General features: G+C 40.7%; 1 long non-coding RNA gene across 2 annotated transcripts in view; it reads right to left on the bottom strand.

Moving 5' to 3' along the window:
* Positions 1–20,279, bottom strand: part of LOC126954502 (uncharacterized) — a 34,465-nt gene extending 14,186 nt beyond the window's left edge. For both annotated transcript variants that reach the window (XR_007725619.1, XR_007725620.1), the window contains exon 1: positions 20,197–20,279. This is a non-coding gene — a long non-coding RNA (uncharacterized LOC126954502). The remainder of the gene's footprint in view (positions 1–20,196) is intronic.
* Between the last annotated feature and the right edge of the window lie 394 nt (positions 20,280–20,673).

Below are 20,673 nucleotides of genomic sequence, written 5' to 3'. Positions count from 1 at the left end.
TTCTTTCTTTCTTTCTTTCTTTCTTTTTCTTTTTTCTCTCTTTTTTCCTTCCTTCCTTCCGTCCTTCCGTCCTTCCCTCTTTCTTTCTTTCTTTCTTTCTTTCTTTCTTTCTTTCTTTCTTTCTTTCTTTCTTTCTTTCTCTCTCTCTCTCTCTCTCTCTCTCTCTCTCTCCCCTCTCTCTCTCTCTCTCTCTCTCCCCCCCTTCCTTCCTTCCTTCCTTCCTTCCTTTTTTTTGCAGAATTTTGCTGTCAGTCAGGCTGGAGTGCAGTGGCATGATCTCAGCTCACTGCAACCTCTGCCTCCCAGGTTCAAGCAATTCTCATGGCTCAGCCTCCTGAGTAGCTGGGATTACAGACACACACCACTAAGCTCGGCTGATTTTTTGTGTTTTAGTAGAGACAGGGTTTCACCATGCTGGTCAAGCTGGTCTCGAACTCCTGAGTTCAGGCAATCCGCCTGTCTTGGCCTCCCAAGGTGCTAGGATTACAGGCGTTCAGCCATCGTGCCCTGCCCAGTTAGGGATTTCGAAGTAACAGTAATGACAAGCTGCTCTAGGGTCTGATGTTCCCATGTGGTCCCCGTTGGGTACAGTTTTAATCCTAATTTTGGAAACTTAACACCAGGTATATAATGACTGAGAATGGATGCAACTTATCAAGACACAAGTCTTATATCACATATATGTTGTTTTTTGTTTACAGTGGGGGAATGTATAAGAATTGTCAAATCTCACTCTTTCGAAAATCTTGTGTTAAGTAATTTATGGTTTTTATGACTAACCAATTATTCTGGACATAAAGACTTTTAAAATTATAATAATGAAATTTACTTGGACTTCCAGTTCAGGTAATTACAAGTCATGAGGCATCCAGTGAAAGCTGCCATATTGAAGAACAGCTATAATTGCTGTAAATGATTTTGTTAGTGCAGAACCAGTTGTAATCCAATTACATCCACATTTGAAGATGACAAGAAAACGTTCAGATACATATTTCCCAACCAGACCGTTCACCTGTCACCTTGCCAGTGTATCATTTAAAGGAAATCTTTTGTAGCAAATAAGAATATACCTGGACTCCTTTAGATCCAGATTGAAAAAATTAGAACTAAACAATAATAAAACTGTCAGTTATTCTGTAAGAACTGTATAGGAAAAGAGAGAGAAGAATTCTCATTTTAGTCAACATTCACCTAGTTCTGTTCTAGGTGTCGTGGGTATAGCCAGTTTAACCTTCACAGAACTAAATTGCAGGAATTCTCATTTCTTTTGGCAGTTAGAGAAATTGAGGCTGGAATTAAATTACTTGCCCGAGGTAAGGCAGGAAATCTGGTTTATATAATTCCAAAGCTTAACTTCTTATTACCATATCACGGCAAGAATCATTTTGATCTTAAAATTATTTCAGATTTCTTAGTATGTTGATGTTTGCCCTCATAAGTAAATGAGAAGTAGGATATTCTATATGTGTTCATATCTAAATGACAGATAATGAAAGATATTCATTTACATACACATTATTTAATGAAAAAATGTTGTATTAGTAATGTGGAATATTTCCTCACAAAAATTCAGACAACAATTTTTCTTCCACTTTTATATTCTTTATCTATAGCTATATTTAAGTCAAAGTTATCAGCAGATCATACTGGGAATCAGTTTGAGCCACAAGGCAAAATAAATTGACAATATTAGAAGAAAGGTTAACAGTCCCTTTGCTAACCCCAACTTTTGAGCTAGGTTTATTATCACCCTTGAAATGGAACCTGCACGATCAATTTCAAATATCAAAGCATAACACACACTCTACAGGGAACCCATAAAAGAAAACAGAGGAGCCAATAGCTCTACAGTTAGGAAAAACCACAATTTTGATTGTGCGTGGAAAACATCAAATTAAACTTGGTACTTCGTATTGACTCAGCATCCTGCTTCTCACAGCATTCCAGCCGAAGTCTAATCAGCCAGCTCCCCGGGGTGAGACCTTTACACCCGTGGCATTACTTGCTGGCAGTACAGAACTGAACAGGTACTGGCCTTGTGGGAAGCTTATGGTTATTTTCTTCAATGTGCAAAGGAATGCTTAAGGGAAAGAGTCTCTTAAGCAGCCCAAAATGTGAAAAAACCAAGATGAATGATGTTTGCAAAATTTCTTCTTTTCCTACTAATTTATTTCTGGTTCAGTGAAAAATTCATTTTAGAAGGGTTTTATTCCCGCTATGTCCCAAGCTTGGTCTTCAGTTCCCAGTTACAGAATTGTTCACATCCTCTTCTTCATCCCTTTTTATTTCTGCACAAATCCGTATTAGTCACGCCCAGTCCCACAGGCCACCCGAGTGCTCTGCAGCACATTGCTCTCTCTACGCCCAGGCTAAAGGCATGATAGATTTCTCTCTGCATGTAGAAAGATTGGAGGCATGGCAGCAACTAATGTTGACTAATTAATGCTGAAAGGGTCAAAGTTGTCAAGTTCCCAAGTGATTTACCACTGACACACCCCAGATTTGCTCTGGGATGCCAGGAGATCGTATCATTGCACAGGTGTGAAGAAATAGAGCATTCTGACCACAAGGACAGGCCAGAAATTCGGGGGTCGTTATTTCATCATGTACTTCGTGCCAGGAATTTACATTTTAGGTGGATAAGGTTGTCATTGTTCCACAACATCTAAGGACAGCAGACTTGTTGAATGAATGAATGAGAAAGTTCTATCAGCTCCATAGACAAGTGCCAACTTGTACAGATTCCACGGAGATAATCTTTTAATAAAATGAAAAAAGCTCAACAAAGCCTGAGCAACTAAGAGGAGCCGACATTTCCTAACTGCCTCCGGCACCATGCCAGGTACTTCACATACACTATTTGTTTAAGTACAGACAACCTCCTACTTAGTATCTATGGTAGGCAGCCTCAAAGGTGGCTCCCGGGGATCTCCTCCCCCTGGTATTTGCTCCCTGAAGTAGTCCCCTCTCAGAGTGAACAGGGCTGACTTCTGTAACTTGTAGGATATTGTAGAAATGATGGCATGTGGCCTCCAATGCCAGGTCATAAAAGCCATCATGGCTTTTGCCGTGATTTCCCTTGGATAACTCTCAGAGGGAGGCCAGGTGCCGTGTCACTAGGTCCCGCAAGCAGTTCCGTGAAGACCGCACATTGAGGAATCAAGGCTTCCTGTCCACCACTTGCACTAATGTGCCAAGCAGTGAGGGAGCCACCTGGAAGCAAATCCTCCAGCCCCAGGCAAGCCTTAATGTGACTTCAGCTTTACCACTTTCCTCAAGGCAATGTCAAAGAGAGACCCTGGCAGGTAGATCCTGGAACCATCCAGCTAAGCCACTCCCAGACTCCAGACCCATAGAAACAATGTGAAATAAGTTTTTTTTTTAAAAAAATCATTTAAGCTTCTGTATTTTGAAGGCATTTGTTACATGGCAGTATATTGCTAACAAAAACCATTATTCCGGGGATCTCCTCCCCCTGGTATTTGCTCCCTGAAGTAGTCCCCTCTCAGAGTGAACAGGGCTGACTTCTGTAACTTGTAGGATATTGTAGAAATGATGGCATGTGGCCTCCAATGCCAGGTCATAAAAGCCATCATGGCTATTTTATGGATGAAGAAATAAAGGCCATGTGACCCACAGGTACAAAATGCTAATAGCTTCCCTTCATTGATCACGTTCTAAAGAAGACTCAGACCACCGGGGAGGACTGAAGCCCAGTGGAAGAGCAGCCAGGAGTGAGTGAAAAGAGGCACTTACTCATTTCTTCAACAAATAACTCTTGGGCATCCGTGGTGTGCCAGTCACTGTTTTAGGACAGGAATTTGCATCAGTGGCCACCATAGATAAATTACCTGTGTTTTTAAAACTTACAGGCTAGTGTGGCGATTGATAATGAACAAACACATGAGAAGATCAATTACGAAGTGCAATAGAAGGCAAGGGAGAAACAGGTGCAGGGAAGAGCGAGACCACGAAAGGGCAGCCTGCCGCCTCTTCCTTCCTGCATGGAGCATCTGCAGGGCACAGCTCTTCATCCAAGGCTGCCTGAGTGTGTTGCTCTGTCCTGAAACATGAAACTTATCAGACAGGAGTCATTCTTCTCTTTCGTACACTCACATACATCCCAGGTGCCTAGAGCGAAGCCTGGTACATAATTTGTGTTTAGTACATACTTATGGCCATGACTTAAATTCTCAGAAAGATAACATTTTTAGTGGATTTACCTGCCGAAGCAGTTTGACATTCTTCAGCTGTTTTAAGGTGAGCACATTATTTAAGACAGAGTAAATTCTGCCCATGTAACTCCTTTTGTATTACTGAAAGAACAAAACTCATTGTGTAATAAATACGATTTTCTTCCCAATAGTCACGCTATAAATTCATTTATGTAAGCAAGATATTAAGCCCCAAAACCAATGTACTAAAAATTCAGCAAGTGCTTTAGAATTCTCTAAGAATCAAAATATGAGATATCGTTATGAGATCCCCAAAGAAATGTCCATGATCCAAAGAAGAAATTGGTCTCGTCTCCTACACATAAATAAACACAGGTTTCTCGAGTCTGTTTAGTTCTGCCATATGCATCTGTGTGGCCATGACAGCACCACACCAGGAGGACCAGAGGCTCACACTTCACCGTCACAGCCACTGCAGCCTCTTTAGGGGAACATGAGAGTCTCTTTTTTTCTTTTCCTTTTTTTTGAGACGGAGTCTCACTCTGTCTCTCAGGCTGGAGTGCAGTGGCACCGTGTCAGCTCACTGCAACCTCCATCTCCTGAGTTCAAGCGATTCTCCTGCCTCAGCCTCCTGAGTAGCTGGGATTACAGGCGCCCACCACCACGCTCGGCTAATTTTTGTATTTTTTAGTAGAGATGGGGTTTCACCATGTTGTCCAGGCTGGTCTCCAATTGCTGAGCTCAGGTGATCTGCCCGCCTTGGCCTCCCAAAGTTCTGGGATTACAGGTGTGAGCCACCACGCTCAGTCCTGAGAGTCTCTTTGAAAGCCTTGTAGTCGCGAAAAATAAATTGTAAGTTTATGAAAAGCAGAAATTAGATAGTCATTACTTGCTGATCAACGTCGTTTATTGTATTATAAAATGTTAGTACTAAAGGGAACTTCAAATATTAGGGGGCTCAATCCTCCTGCCCTCAAAGAGAAACCCAAAGAGGTGAAATAATTGTCCTGGGAGGCAAGGACAGGAGGAGGCGCTCATGCCACCTTTCTAACAACTCCTCCCCAAACACATTGTGTTTCTTTGAATAATCCAGATACTGTCACCTATTATGACTCATGGGACTTTGGCTCGTTATTTCCAATGGGACTATAATTAAATGGCACTGGAGGCAGTGTTGCATAGCGATTTTAGAATCTTGATTCTGAGAGATCGAGACCATCCTGGCTAACACAATGACACCCTGTCTCTACTAAAAATATAAACAAACAAACAAACAATAAAACATTAGCCAGGCGTGGTGGAGGGCGCCTGTAGTCCCAGCTACTCAGGAGGATGAGGCAGGAGAATGGCATGAACTCAGAAGGCGGAGCTTGCAGTGAGCCGAGATCGCGTCACTGCACCCCAGCCTGGGCGCCAGAGTGAGACTCTGTCTCAAAAAAAATAAATAAATAAAAAAACAAAAAATTGAATCTCAGTTTTGAAATCTGAGATTAGGCCTCAAATACTAGCTCCATCATTTTTTAGCTGGGCAAATTAATCTCTCTAATTCTATTTCTTTGCCTTTAATATAGAGACAAACACTCATGTATCTTATGGAATTTTGTGAGGATTGGACAAGATATCATGGGTCAGTGTTAGGAATACTTCTTAGTGCACACAGAACTGCTCGTGTATTCTAAGCTACGGCTGTTGTAATCATGATTTCACTTTCATTAGAATGTCTTGAAGTCTGAGAGTTAAGATCCGGTGAGAGTTAAGATCACGGTGGACCAAAGAGACTAAAAAGAGTTTAGGTTATGTGTCGGCACCTGGGACTTATGACGGTAGAAGGAGGCAGAGACAGTGAAGGGGAGAGGGCTGCTGAAGGGCCCTAGCCTCTTTCCCAAGCCACTGCAGATTGTCTGCATGACAACCGTGTGCTTGTCAGTGCAGCATCAAAGCAGGTCCCTAAGCCCCTTGTCCTATCTCCTTGTCATTTCCAAGCTTCTCAAAAGTAGAAATTCTAACTGGTCCTCAGCAGGAAGATCAGGGGAAGTGACGGGATATTTAGCTGGTGACATTTTATAGTTCAAACCAGGCATTCACAATAGGGAATTGTATTCGTGGGGAATAGAATCCTCATTCTGGAGCTTAGTTTTAGAAGCAAATGAATCTCGTGCCCAGGAAGAAGAGGGGACAAGACTTCAACCATAAGAGCCCATCCGATCCCAGTACGCAGACGCTGATGGGACATGAGAGTCTCAGAATGTGAACCAACCATGAATGAGGAGGCGTGGTGTGTACACATGTGGCAGGGAGGTAGAGTTCCTGGACTTTGAAATCAGGGTATAGCCATAACCTTCTTATCAGAATTGAAATGTGGATGTAGCCATAACCTTCTTATCGGAATTGAAATGCGAGTGTAGCCATAACCTTCTTATCAGAATTGAAATGTGAGTGTAGCCATAATCTTCTTATCGGAGTTGAAATGCAGGTCTAGACATAACCTTCTTATCAAAATCAGGCATCGTTGGGATTAGAAGGGCTTCAGCCCAGGAAACAACATGGAAGTGGATTCCGTGGCAGCAACTAAAAGCTAAATCCCTGGAAATCAGGATGAAAAAGTGTTCTCTCCCTCAGACACGACGGACCCAGAGACCTGAGTAGGTGTGTAGATGTGTGTCCATAAGTGGGTTCGTGTGTGCACGATATGAGGGTATGCTTTTGCTCCTTGGAAGAGGCTGTGCTGGTCAGACCCTCATACGGAGTAAGGCAGAAACTGGGACAGCGAGGCAGCAGAGTTGTGTATATGACACCTGACTGGTTTTATAAGAGCTCAATATCCCTTTATATCTGTTATAAAAAGTCATGCTCATTTGCATACCATAGGTGATATAGGCGCTCAAATACAGCAACAATCACTAATCTTTAAATACATTCCATCTGTGGGTGAAAATAATTACCTTCTCAATCTCTGTTTCACAGTTGCCTTCTAGTGGGGTGTATCTGTGCTTGTCTGTGGTTGGCAGAACAATGGCCTCCCAAAAGTGTCTATGTCCTAATCCCCACAACCTGGGAATTGAAGTAGCAGATGAAATTAAATTTGCTAACCTACTTACTTTAAACGCTCAGATTATCCTGGATTATCTAGGTGGGCAAACTGTAATGACAAATCTTTTAAACGAAGAAGAGGAAGGCATCAGACAAGGAAGAGATAGACAGAAGAGTCAGCATCAGAAGAAGACGGTGCGAGAAGAACTGACAGCTGTTGCTGGCTTTGAAGATGGAAGGAGTGGGTGAGCCAAGGATCAGAGCAGCCCTAGAGGACAGAAAGGCAAGGAGGTGGGCTGTGCCCTAGAGCCCCAGGAAAGAAGGAAAGCCCGCTGGCCCCTCGATTTTTCACCCTGTGTGACCTGTTTCAGAGTTCTGATGCTGCATTGTTTAAACCACTAACTTCATGCTAATTTTTTATAGCAGCAATAGAAAACCAATATCATGGTATATGCATTTTTAAATTTTATAACACAAATAGTTTCAAAAAGTGAGAAATTCAGATGTTTGAGCTCATCTTCTGAGAAGTTCCATCTGGAAGTCAGATCACAGGAGCAGTCCTTCTGACTCCGTTCCACATCGTAATAAATAATACTTATGTTATCTTGCATGTACTCTGACGCCTTGCAAAGCTACACACCACGCCGTAGATTTCCTAAACCGCAACATTTAGAGCAATCGTTTCCATTTAAGTGGTACTTTCTACAACCATTTGTTTCTTTTTTCTTCCTTTAATGCATTTTAATTAAAGGTAAGAAGAGAATAAAAAAGAGTTGGAGGAACTACAGCAGCTGTGATGTTTGGGTATAGGAGAGCACAGTCTGCAGACTTACGCTCAATTTGAAGGTAGAAAAACAGTGATTATAGATATATTGCTAAATGAGATTCTACATAAATCCAGGCTTTGAACATGAGACTTGATGTAAGTAAAAAAAAAGACACTGATTCTTCATGAATGCATGCTGGTTTTTCTTGATGTTTAATTCTAATGAAGAAGTCTGAGTCATAAGTGCTCATTCAACAGAGAAACTGATCTTATTTAAAAAATATAAGCGGTTACACAAATAATTGTTGGCTAAATGCTTGCAGTTATCAATAGCGGTTCCAATTTTGAATGTAATATTTAGTGCACAGAATTCCTTGCCTTGGCCAAGCAGAAAGAAAAACTGCAAAATCGAACAGTCAACACAAGAATTTAAAACTATACAAAAGACAGTCAATTTTTTATGAGGAGGTGATCACATCTGTGGTTTTTCTGAAAAAAAAAAAATAATAATACTGGCTTCCTTCAGGGACTCTCTCGGGTATTTAGATGAGCTGGAATGTGCTCTAAGAAAGCACGCTCATTTTGACATCAGCGTAAGCAAAACAAATCTGCCTGAAAACGTTTGATTGTAAAACGCCGCGGACTCACCCACAGCTCTAGGGATGTGTTGGCATCTTCAGTAATCATAGGTGATCATAACACCTGGTAGACACATCACTAGTGAAGTGTGGAAGTCGGTAACAAAGCTAGAATCAACAATATCTCATTTCCTACGTCATTAGGCTCAAGGAAAAGATGTGGGAATTGTGGAAACTGCTGTCATGTATGATTGTTATGCATTATTAATAGTAATAATTTTCTTGCTGTATTACTGGTGGGTAGCCTTATATTTTAAAATGCAGTAAGACCCACGGCCCCTTATCTACATCATATACAAGTCTATGATTTTATAATGTTCCTTTATTCTTTCTACTATAAATTCTACTTATAGTTTTAAATATCGTTATGGAAATTAATATCTTACTGAATAGAGTCGAGGGAGTTTTTAAAATTTTGTACAATCAATTTGTACACATATGAAGGTGAAGCAAACCTACCCATGTCAGTAAAATTATTGAATGGTCAAAAGGGGAAATAGTCCATGAACTTCATACTAAGAGTGAAACTCTTTCGAGGGAAAGAAACTGGAATTTTCAGCTTGCTCCACTCCTAACTAGTCGTGTGCTCCAGGGCTACATACTCGTCATGTTCAAACCTTATTTTGTTTTGAATATTTTCTTTTTCTAAAGGTTAAAATCCCCCCTGACCTTGTGGGTTTGTTGTGAGTACTGCATACGTTAACCTAAGTTAGATACAGTAACTGCCTACCCCAAATGATCCTACCCCTCGTCCTCTCCTTTCCGGCTAGAACTCTGATTTACTCCAAGTGCTTTGATCTGAGGCTAAGTGAGCCCAGCACCTGTTCCACAGGTATGTTCTATAGGTGGGCATGGCCTTTGTTGGGCAATGAGATATAGGGGAAAGTCTTGTAGGGGCTGCTGGAAAGTTTTGCCTCCCTACAAAGAGGGAAGGAGCAAGAAGATACTTCTTCCATGCCATTGAGAGCTTCACGCCTTTGAACGCTGTCCCCTGAGAAGATGATGCACGGGATTGCCTCACCAGTCTTGTGATGGGGAAGGCAACGCCTGGAGAAGTACCAGCAACTGCTTACTTCCAGAATTACTGTTTTGTGGTGGGAAAATCCCTCTGGTTTTAAGACTGCTGACTGTTGGTGGGACTTTCTAGTATTTGAACCTTGACCTTTTTAGGAATGCAGGGATTGTTAATGACTGTTTTTTATAAAGTGTATCACAAGCAGTACTGATAGGCTGGTTTGGCAAGTTCCCAGATGAGAGAGAATTTCAATTGCAAAAATCATGGAAAACGTCAGAGAGGAGGGATTCATCCCACTGGACTTGATGGGTTTCGGTCTCTGAGCATGGAGAGGCTGGAAAGGGTATGTGAGGGAATTCCGTTTTGAGCTAGCAGACCCTTCCCCAGGTACGAATAATATTTCAAGCCTCAGTGTAATGAGGACAAATGAGAAGCATGGAAATGGAGAGCTTCTTACGCAAATCTGCAGGCCCGCCTTCTCTTGCAAAGCTCTTCTAGTCTATTTATTATTATCTTTGGGGTATCTATGGACTTAGAGCAAGTGCAATATAGATTTAATCTGGCTTTCTTTTGAACACTATCTTGACTGACTTATAGTTTTAGAATAAATATAATCTTAATTCTGCTTACATTATTTTTGGGATTTTTTTTAAAGAAAAAATACATTCCTTTAGTTTAAGAATTGGTAAAACATACCTATTGGCCAGGGTTTATTTTTCATCTAGCAAAGTATCACAATTTGTTGCAATGTGCACAGCCAGCTTAAAAAAAAAAAAAGAGCTATTCTTAGGGCTTATACTACCTAATTTCAACAGCACCACTAAGCAAAACAAGGTGTAGCTATAACAGAAGGTGAATGGGGAAAACAGGCACAGAGGAGAAGTGGGTGCAGGCAGCCGCCTGGTCTCTCCTTTTTGCACAGGACAGGCAGGGCAGGGCCGCTCTCTGTGGCCAGGCTTCGGCAACTCAGGCACCACAGTGCCAGAGTCAGAGTCAGCCCCACCCCACAACATGTTACAGGTTAGCTGAAAACTGTTTAGGGCACACAGAGTTTCTCCAAGTAGCAAGAAACATAATCAAAGGACCATCAGACCCGGGAATAGAGTGAGGATGAGTGACAGCACATTTGTTCTGGATTCCCTTATATTTCCTGATTGGGCCAGAACAAAATAAGAAATAGAAAAACTGAGACTTGCTGAACATCACATGGCATTTCATCATTATGTTATCTATTTTGGAACATTTCAACTCATTTTCAACCTTTTCCAAAATGTTTATCTTTTCAGGTTTTTCCAGTCAATGTTTTTAGTATTGTCCCCACCATTTTTTGTGGCAGTCTGTTTTTGAAACGCACATCTTTGGCTACCTTGAATAACTGGAAATAAAAATAATGTTGAAAAGAAGTCACAGAGTACCTAAGAATAGACAAGGACTGTGGTGGTTATTAAATATTATTGCATTAGGAAGTACCATGATTTTGTTAGGTAGGTGTTTTGAGACAATCATATTAGGTCCAATTATTTTGCGAGTGGGTAGTTTGCTCAGTTACGTGAGACTAAGAGGGGAAGTTGCGTGTTGCTTAGCTGTGCCTTTTTCCAAGATGCTTCCCTGTTCTCAGTATCGCGCAATTCTACTGTAGCTCAACGCCCATCACTTTCAGCGGGGTATAGAGAGAATACAACCAGAAAAAGCAAAACAGACAAAAGAACAAAGGAATGCAGTTCAATTTCAATCAAATATCTGATTTTTATTTTTAATCAAAGGGGATCAAAAGTGGTCAATACAGAGGGGCCATTTGAGTCTTGTCAAAATAATGATAATTTTTGTTTTTCTTAGGACTGCATTTTAAACACTTAGTGAATAAGTTTGGTAGTACGCTGGCATGAAAACAGAAAATGCGCCCTTGTTAACCTATCCATCTTTAATCAAAAGACAACAACAGACTGCAGCAATTATCGGTTGCACGTCCTATGAACCCAGTTCGTTGTGACATGTGAGGATAGACTGGGAACCTGCCTTGACTTGAGTATGTTATGTCCATACATTGTAAAGTATAATTTTTTACAGCATTTTGCAACAGGTGAGATAGGTATTAAGAATAGAAAATATATATTTGGGATCAATTCTCACTTTGCAATACTGACAATTATGGTAGAAGATAATTAATGACTATAGAAGAATAATCAATGTTTAGCTTAAAAGGGTTTTCAAACAAAGACTGTTTTAGGCTTCAAAATTACTGTTGTTTAAATTTTTTAAATTACATAAATATGATATTTAAAACAGTACGAATTTCCTTTTAGTGTTTGGATTGCATTATTGTTGAATGGTCTCATTAACCAAAAATCTTAACTGATTTTAAATATTTGCCATAATTTCAAGCATTCAATAAATTGAAAATCATCTGTTTTTAATTGTATAGCTTTCGGGATGCAGTGTATACCTAAATTGTATTCAATGGTGATTTGCTACATAAATTTGATTAACTTAAATGCATGGTAAGCTCTTTCTTGTTAATATAAATGGAACAAATTAGTGTTCTAAATAGAAGAGGAAAGAGAGGAAGCCACACAAATATCCCAGATTATCTGGGCTGTTTTTAAATGCTATTTTTCTTCCCTTTACTTAGTTAAATCTCCTTTTTATAATTAAATTAAAATGATTGTGCCTGGATGATTACATTTTTCCCACTATGTAAGTTTCATTGGTAATATCTAAATGTTACAATATAATACATATTATCAAAGTGGGGTACGAAAGTCTATGAAAAGAAAGAATTTTGTACATTTAATCTCTTTCCTGCCCCCCATCAAATTTAGTTGTAACAATATGAAAATGTAATTTGAGCTTATTCTCATTCTTTTACACTATTCTCAGTCCTGGAGGATGAGATCATATGATCTTTGTTTTCTGTAGTTTGTACTCTCTGAACTTTTTAAACATCAAAATATACATATTATTTATAATTAGAAAAAAAGCTGTCTTATTTTGAAATCATTTTATTATTAAGAGCTTATCAGAACAAGGGAGAAGACTTGCCCTGTTTACTGTTGTAGACACATTGTTCATTAAGGATGACTTGTTTGGAAAAATTCACTCCCAAGACCTCTCGACCTCTAGGGCTAAGCATGGCATAGCACTGGGTGGGTTGGGGATAAGATCATAACACTGTTGCATGGGAGTGCTTGAGTTCAGACCCCAGCTCTGTGGCTTATTACTGTTTGACCTTGTGCAAATTACCTTGTGCCTTTTCCCTTTAGTTTCTTCTCCCGTAAGTGTTAATAAAAAAGTGCTAGCTACCTCACAAAGACTTAAGATGCTAATAAAACAAAGACCTTGGAACAATGCCTAGCACAGATGACCATTCTATAACTGGATATTAGGTGTGACTATGAGCTACATAGTATGGAACACTTCCAAAAAATTAAGTTAAAAAAGAATTATATGCAAATATTCAAAAATAATCTGAAACACTCAGTAGCATTTTCCCCAGGCTGTTTTCTCTGTGGGACTACACTGCTCCAGACAAGGGGGCAATTGAGCATTTGCCCTGTGAATTGAGGTAAAAAAAATGCCAGCAGATTCATGAGCACTGGACACAACAGATAATTCAGAGAAAAGGAAACACAGATATAGCCAATTAGCAATGAAAAGTTTTCAACCTCAATGCTAGGCAAGAATTTGCAAATTAAGATAAGGGTGACATGTGGTTCATTTGTCATATTAGCAAAGATTATACAATAAAGGCTAAAATCCAAGGCATGAAGGGTCAGACACACATTGTTACACACTGCTGATGGGAGTGGAAATTAGTCAAACCCTTTGAAAGCAGTTTAGCAATGTACAGAGAAAACATACAAATCCTCAAGAGCTTTGAGTTAGTAACTCTTTCCGGGGAGTTATACTAAGGAAATAACGATAAAGACATTCATGGCAGCAGTATTTATAACATTCAAAAATGAAAATAACTTTCGAACAATAGGCAATTCATTCAATAAATGAGAGTACAACTAGATGCTAGATATTGTATAATATTGCAGTAATACTGATAAGTAGAGATATTAATGAGTTTTGACTTATGACTCAAGGTTGGACCATGTAACCAGCACTGTTTCCTCTGGGTGTAGGGGAGTGCATAGGTGTGACCACTGGCTATACTCTGCCCTGTCGCCCATGCTTCCCTGGTATGATGGGTAAATTTGGGATGGAAAACTGGACATGACCTACTCTACCCTTTTTCCTTTAGAAATCTAGCTGCTCGTATGGAGCATCTGTCCTCTTCTCCTGGGTGATAGAATCTTTCTCCAGAGGCATGTTTTTCCCTCCCACATCAGAAAGATTGTTCCATCTAGCATTGACCAAGAGAGGGGCTAACGCTGCCTACTTCTGAGATTCAACCAGGAGGATTATTTGGCTCTCACACTAAGCCACATACTTCAGCATGGCCTTTATCAATAAAAGTGACACATTGATTTTCCGTCTCCCAGCACTCTTTTATATGTATTTTCCAAAAACTTGGTGGGAAAGAAAAGCATTATATTTTAAAAGACTCCTCAGGTACTTCAACATTAGAAACTGACCATTGATAAAAACTACATAATAACTTAGTTCTAAACGTCAGTTATTTGACATCAGCACACATTGATTATCTCATAGTTTGTGAGGGTCAGGGATCCAGGCATGGCTTAGCTGAGTGCGACTACCTCAAGGTCTCTCATAGGTTGAGATCGAGTTTGGGCTCCAGCTGTGGTTTCGTCTGAAGGCTTGATAGAGGGAGCACTTGTTTCCAAGCTCACTTGTGTTATGGCAGAATTGAGTTTTTTGCTGGCTGCTGGCCTCAAGCCTTTCTCAGCCCCTTGCTATGTGGGTTGTCTCCTAGGGCAGCGCACAACACGGCAGCTGGCTTCCCTCAGAACCGGTGGCTGAGAGTGCAAGGGAGCGTGCACAAGGCAGAAGACATTGTGGTTTTGTAACCACATCTCAGAAGAGACATGCCTATTACTTTTGCTACATTCTCTTTCCTATCAGAGAGTCACTAGGTCCAGCACACACTCAAAGGGAGGAGATTATATAAGAACGTGAATACCAGGAGACTAGGATCACTGGGGACCATTTTAATGGCTACACACCCCCAAAACTAACATCCACCACAAGACAAGCTCATAGCTAATCTCATTTTATCTTAATAACAAGCCAAGGAGTCAGTTAATAGGATTATCTGATTTTGAAAATGAAGATGTGGAGGCTTGAAGATGTTAAGTGTCTGGCTTGAAAGCTCACAAAATAGTAAAGGGACTGATCAGGTTTTGGAATCATGACAGTCCACTCGCAGCTTGTGTCTCCTTAGCTACTTGGAAAATATTAAGGAAAAACTTGAATTGCAGATAGGCAAATACATTTCATGACCTTATTTTTGTTAAAAATATATTTGAAAGAGGAAGAAGACATATTAAAATATTTTAGAAAAATTTTAAACCCTTGAGTGAAGGAATTACGGGTGGTTATTTTTCCCCTATTCTTTACATGTTCCTATATATTTTTCAAAATGCTTATTATGGGCTTTTTATTTATCTGATACGGGGCAAACTATGAACACAGCTGAAAAAGTCTGTTCTCCTAGGCCTTACACCAGCCCACCAAAGGTGTGTGAGCCGTCTTCCCTGAGGCAAGCAGTCCAGGTGCACTGTCTCCAAAAGGTGATATATAAATGGAGACCTAAATAAATGGAGAAAACACGTACTGTTTTTATAATCACAAAAAAAGAGAGAAAATTGAAAGCTTGGGTGCCCTACTGTAGCTTAACATTTGAAAGTTTAAAACATTTTCCCATTCATTCATTTTATATTCAGTCCTTTATTCATTCAGTTACACATTTTTATTGAGTGTCTATTCGGGGCCAAGCACTGTGCTAAGTACTGGGAATGTAACAGCTAGTTAAACAGATGTCCCTTCTCACATTCAATTTAGAATAGAATGGAGAACACAGTTGTTCATCGACAAACGACTGAGATATATAATCGCAAACTGTGATAGGTATTATGAAAAAAATACACAGGCTATCAAGAGAGCAGAAACCATCAGTGCAGGTCAGGGAAGAGTCAGCCACAGAGGTCACTGGAATTGTAGTCATCAGTGAAATCCATTTGGGAAAGTTTATATGTAAAAAGAGAATCGAGTAAGAAAAGAACCTTGAAAAATTCCCAAAGCTAATGGTCAAAGAAAGAGGATGAGCTGCATGGAAAATTGAGAGGTAGGAGGAAAGTCCAATGGAAGCCAAGGGAAGAAAGCTCTCCTGGAGAAGGAGAGTGGGCAGCGCTGCTACATGAAGGAGGAGAGGGCTGAGAAGTGAGAAACACCTTTGGTGTTTAGTGAGGTGGTGTGAGGAAGCCCAGGGGCAGCCTCAGCAGTTTAAATGGTTGTAACTTGATGGGAGGAGAAGAAACTAGGACCATGTATATTAACAGTTTTTAAAGCATATTTGGCTATAAAGAAGAAAAATAGAGGTTTGTAGGTGAAGGGAAAAGTGGAACCAAGAAGGGTTTTAGATGATCTTTTCTTTTTTAAATATGGGAGAAACTGTAGCTACTGAAATAGTGAAAATTTTGATCTTCTAGAGAGGATAGATGTGGGCTGAGGGTGAGGACCATTAGAAAAAAGGTGACTGGTTCCTGAGAAGGAGTTTGGAGGAAGAATCCAGAGAAGAATAGAAGAAAATAAGTCTCCTTCACTGTCCTGTTGAATGTCCTATTCCTGTCGTCTTTCTCTTTCTTTCAAGGAAGCAAAGGGAATCTTTAAAATGTTTTCAAATGTAGATGCTTAGAATTTGGGAGCATAATTGCAAACATCACACCCAAAGATATTTTCATACTCATTTCACTTTTTAAAGCACTTTTCTATGATTTGGTTATTTTTATTTCCAGGACAGCCTGGTGAGGTTGTTGGGATGGCTGCCAATTGATTCATGTGACTTATCTATGGAAACACAATGTCAATCTTGCTATTTATAAAGTGTCAAGAGATCTAGATCACCTGTCACACCAATGCAATTTTATGTTTTTACCATACTATGCTTCCTTAGACTCTTAAATCCATTAAACATAATCATAACGTTCATAGCCTGAGAGTATAACTTGAAGACAAAGAAGAAACCACCACAGAGAAGGTTTGGCTCGTTTATATCTTGACACCCTGGTAAATGCTTTCTTTAGTCTCGTCTGAAGGAAATTAGATGGAAATACAACACACATGTAATGTCTTCCACATGAAATGAAGTGAACTGTGAATAAACGTCTGGACTTGCACGCTTGACAAAGGTCGGTCTTCTCAGTACCATTTACTCAACCACTTCTGGGTGAACAGGCACTCCTGAAAGCCAGTTCCCTGAGGCTCTGGAGACGCTCCGAGCCCCTATGCTTCTCATGTAATAACACGAGCAGCAAAGAGTTCAGGCAGCCTTTGTGGTTTGATGAAATGGTATATATTTTCATTAGATTTGTGTGTGTGTCTGTGGGAATATTCTGAAAACAGCAAAGCTATATAGAGATAAGTAATTACATTAACAAAATAAAATAAACAATACTAACATTTATTGAGTACTTACTCTTTCCTATTTTCAGCAGCTTTAAGTGGTCTCTCACCCTAGTATTTATTATTCCATTTTAAATCCTGTCTTAGGCCGGGCGCGGTGGCTCAAGCCTGTAATCCCAGCACTTTGGGAGGCCAAGATGGGCGGATCACGAGGTCAGGAGATCGAGACCATCCTGGCTAACACGGTGAAACCCCGTCTCTACTAAAAAATACAAAAAATTAGCCGGGCGCGGTGGCGGACGCCTGTAGTCCCAGCTACTCGGGAGGCTGAGGCAGGAGAATGGCGGGAACCCGGGGGCAGAGCTTGTAGTGAGCCAAGATGGCGCCGCTCACTCCAGCCTGGGTGACAGAGCGAGACTCCGTCTCAAAAAAAAAAAAATTCCTGTCTTGGTCTGTTTGTGTGGCTATGAAGGTATACCTGAGGCTGGGAAGTTTATAAAGAAAACAGGTTTATTTGGCTCACGGTTCTGCAGGCTGTACAAGAAGCATGACACCAGCATCCGCCTCTGGTGAGGCCACAGCGAACTTTCATTCATGACGGAAGGCGAAGGGCAGCTGGCGTAACCCTTAGAGATCACATGGTGAGAGAGGGAGCAAGAGAGCGGCAGGAGCTGTCGGGCTGTTTTTAACACTCAGATCTCAGGAGAACTAACAGAGTTAGAGCTCACTCCTTACCCGGAGGACTGCACCAAGACATTCATGAGGGATCTGCCCCCATAACCCAAACACCTCCCACCAGGCCCCACTTCCAATGTGGGGGGTCACATTTCAACATGAGATTTGAAGGACAGAAACATCTAAACTATATCAAATTATTCATCAAGGACGTAGCATTAATCCTGTTCTCAAACCGATACCACTGCTGGGCCACTGACATAGACAAGGATTTCCCTGGAAGCATAAGTAACGGAGATCATAGCTAACTTTTTGGAGATAGGCTAAAGTTTTTCCCAACGTGGAGCGAGAGGCCTGGAAAATAACCGATCTTGTTTCCAGCTTGTCCTTTTGCACTAAGGCATGTTCAGAAGCATGAGCAGTCCTTCTCCCTCTCCTTTAGCCATGCTGAACTGAGCTCTCTTTTAAATCCTGGCATTAATTTCTGAATCCTTGGAGCTTTCGGCTGCAAGATCTGTTCTTCTTCCCTGTTCTCACCCATCCTGGCCTCCATCAGTGTGGTCAATTTCAACGGACCCTCAGGTCTTTCTCCAGAAAGTCTCCTCTGACCACTGCCCCCCACAACTCTACCATGGGTAGAGTAACTGCCAAACACCAATATTCTAAAACAATCACATGCAAAGTGTTCTTGAAATATATTGAAATAAATGGATATGTAATTCTTTTCAGTTACTTTCGATTGGGTAAGGAACAGAGCAGCAGAAATAATGAGATTCAGTGTTTTTCCTTCTTTTAATGCAGGTGGTAGGGCTGGGATTTTACTTCTGAATGCTACTGGTTTGTTTCATTTTCCAAAAAAAGTGTGAGGATATATGCTCAAATTTCTCAAAATACTTAAAAACGTATTTTACTTGACCTCAAGTTGTATAAGGAGCTCAATCAAAGCTTGTGCATTTGATGACAGGTCACTGAAGTAGGTATGTTTGAATTCTGTCTTGAAAAAATTTGGCTTCTAATCATCTTGCAATGATTTTCAAGTTATTCTTGAATTTTTCTGCTCCATTCTGTGACTTGCATGGAATTTATTTTGTGACGGAAGGTTACGTTCTGCCGATGAGGGCTGGTTATTCTGTTACAATTTTCCTCCTGAAGGTTCATGTAGTATTATTTTCTTTCTCTCATGATTCCTTCTTCTTTAATTATCTTATAAGAGAACACCTGGTAGTTCAAATCACATCTAATGTTTCCCTGAGGCCAAAAGTACTAGTGGTTTTGTTAATTCCACCAAACAAACTCTAGTGTCTGAGTGTATTTATTACAATTCATCTAATTTAAGTGGCTGGGCCATGTTAATCAACACAGCAGCTTCCTTCATCAGCATATCCCGAGGAATAAATGAAATACAAGATTTGGAATCTGGGTTGTGTGTTCTGTGTCTCACACCTACAAGTAATTACTTTCAGATGTAAATGATGGGATAGAGGGAGAAAGCTGAGGTAAGGGACAGTTCAATCACAGAGGAAAGTCTATGTGAGGCGCAGTTCCAGGGTTGGTTCAATTCAGCGGCTCATTCTGGTGTAGAAAGGAATAGGTTCTTTTTACCACTCTTCTCTGCCTTCCATGGGTTACATTGGTCCTAACACTGGCTGCCTATATGACAGCAAAACACTGCAGTTCCAGACTTTGGTCTGTACATACACAACCAGCAGAAGACAAAATATTTGTGTGTGTGTGGAGGGGTAAGCTCTAAAAGAGTGAGAGTTAATTTTCCAGAAATCATAGCAAACCTTCTCTTGTGTCTCACTGGTCCTGAACTATGTGCTCATTTCTAGAACAAAGTCTGACCAGGGCATTGTCAAAACTGCTTAAGCAAGGCCTGGATAACTGGATTAACGTTAAGAACAAGAGGATGGCATTACCCAGATTGCTCTGACCAGTCAGCTTTCACCCCGGAAGTGGGGTTTGCCCCGTTCTATGATAATCACCTGTGCTGTGTATCTATCGACCTAACTAGAATGTGGATTCACAGAAACAACATGAGTCTTGCACTCATTTCACTTTGTATTTCTAGATCAGAACACATTTGCTTTCACATCATAAGCACTCAAAATATTTATTCAATGTGAATAAAGTCGCCAGTTTCCCATATGAGCTGTGATTAGGTTTGTTCCCTTCCACTGATTCCAAGATTACTCATTTAGCACCTATTTTATACCGGACGCAGGGGAGTGAAATGGTGATGAACAACCAGTCCTTGTTCTTAAGGAACTTACAGTTTTGTAAGAGAGAGAAAGATACGTACATCAACAATTTTAATAAAATGTGAAGACGCTACTGCAGAGTGCTGCAGGGCTCAGCGGCGGAACTTACCGGGCTTGTTGGAGGTGAGAAGGCCTCTCGGAGGAAGCGATATCTCCACGGAGATCTGTCAGGCTTACGCAGGTTTGTCAAGAGAAGGGGGAGATGAATGGTTCACTGTGGAGAAGGATGATTCACTTTAGAGAGGGATGTGACAAGACCCCATTATGATGCCCATCGTTCGCTTCACAGTCTCACTGGAGACAGTGTGATATCACCTATTGTTAGACTGGTGTGGTCGGTTGCTCTAACCAGGAGCATCAGAAGTTTTTAGCCAGTACATAACGAGGAAGCTACTTCTGCAGAAGCAGCTTCTGCAAGGGTTTCAGCTTTTTTTCTTACATGACACCAGAGAGGCCCGCTACTTAGCATAATTTGTCTTAGAAATGTGTATTTGGCCTGGTGCAGTGGTTCACACCTGTAATCCCAGCACTTTAGGAGACTGAGACAGGCAGATCATGAGGTCAAGAGATTGAGATGATCCTGGCC

This window comes from Macaca thibetana, chromosome 5 (genome assembly GCF_024542745.1).
Source record: "Macaca thibetana thibetana isolate TM-01 chromosome 5, ASM2454274v1, whole genome shotgun sequence".
Classification (NCBI taxonomy): domain Eukaryota; kingdom Metazoa; phylum Chordata; class Mammalia; order Primates; family Cercopithecidae; genus Macaca; species Macaca thibetana.
This window is presented reverse-complemented; position numbering and strand designations above follow the sequence as displayed.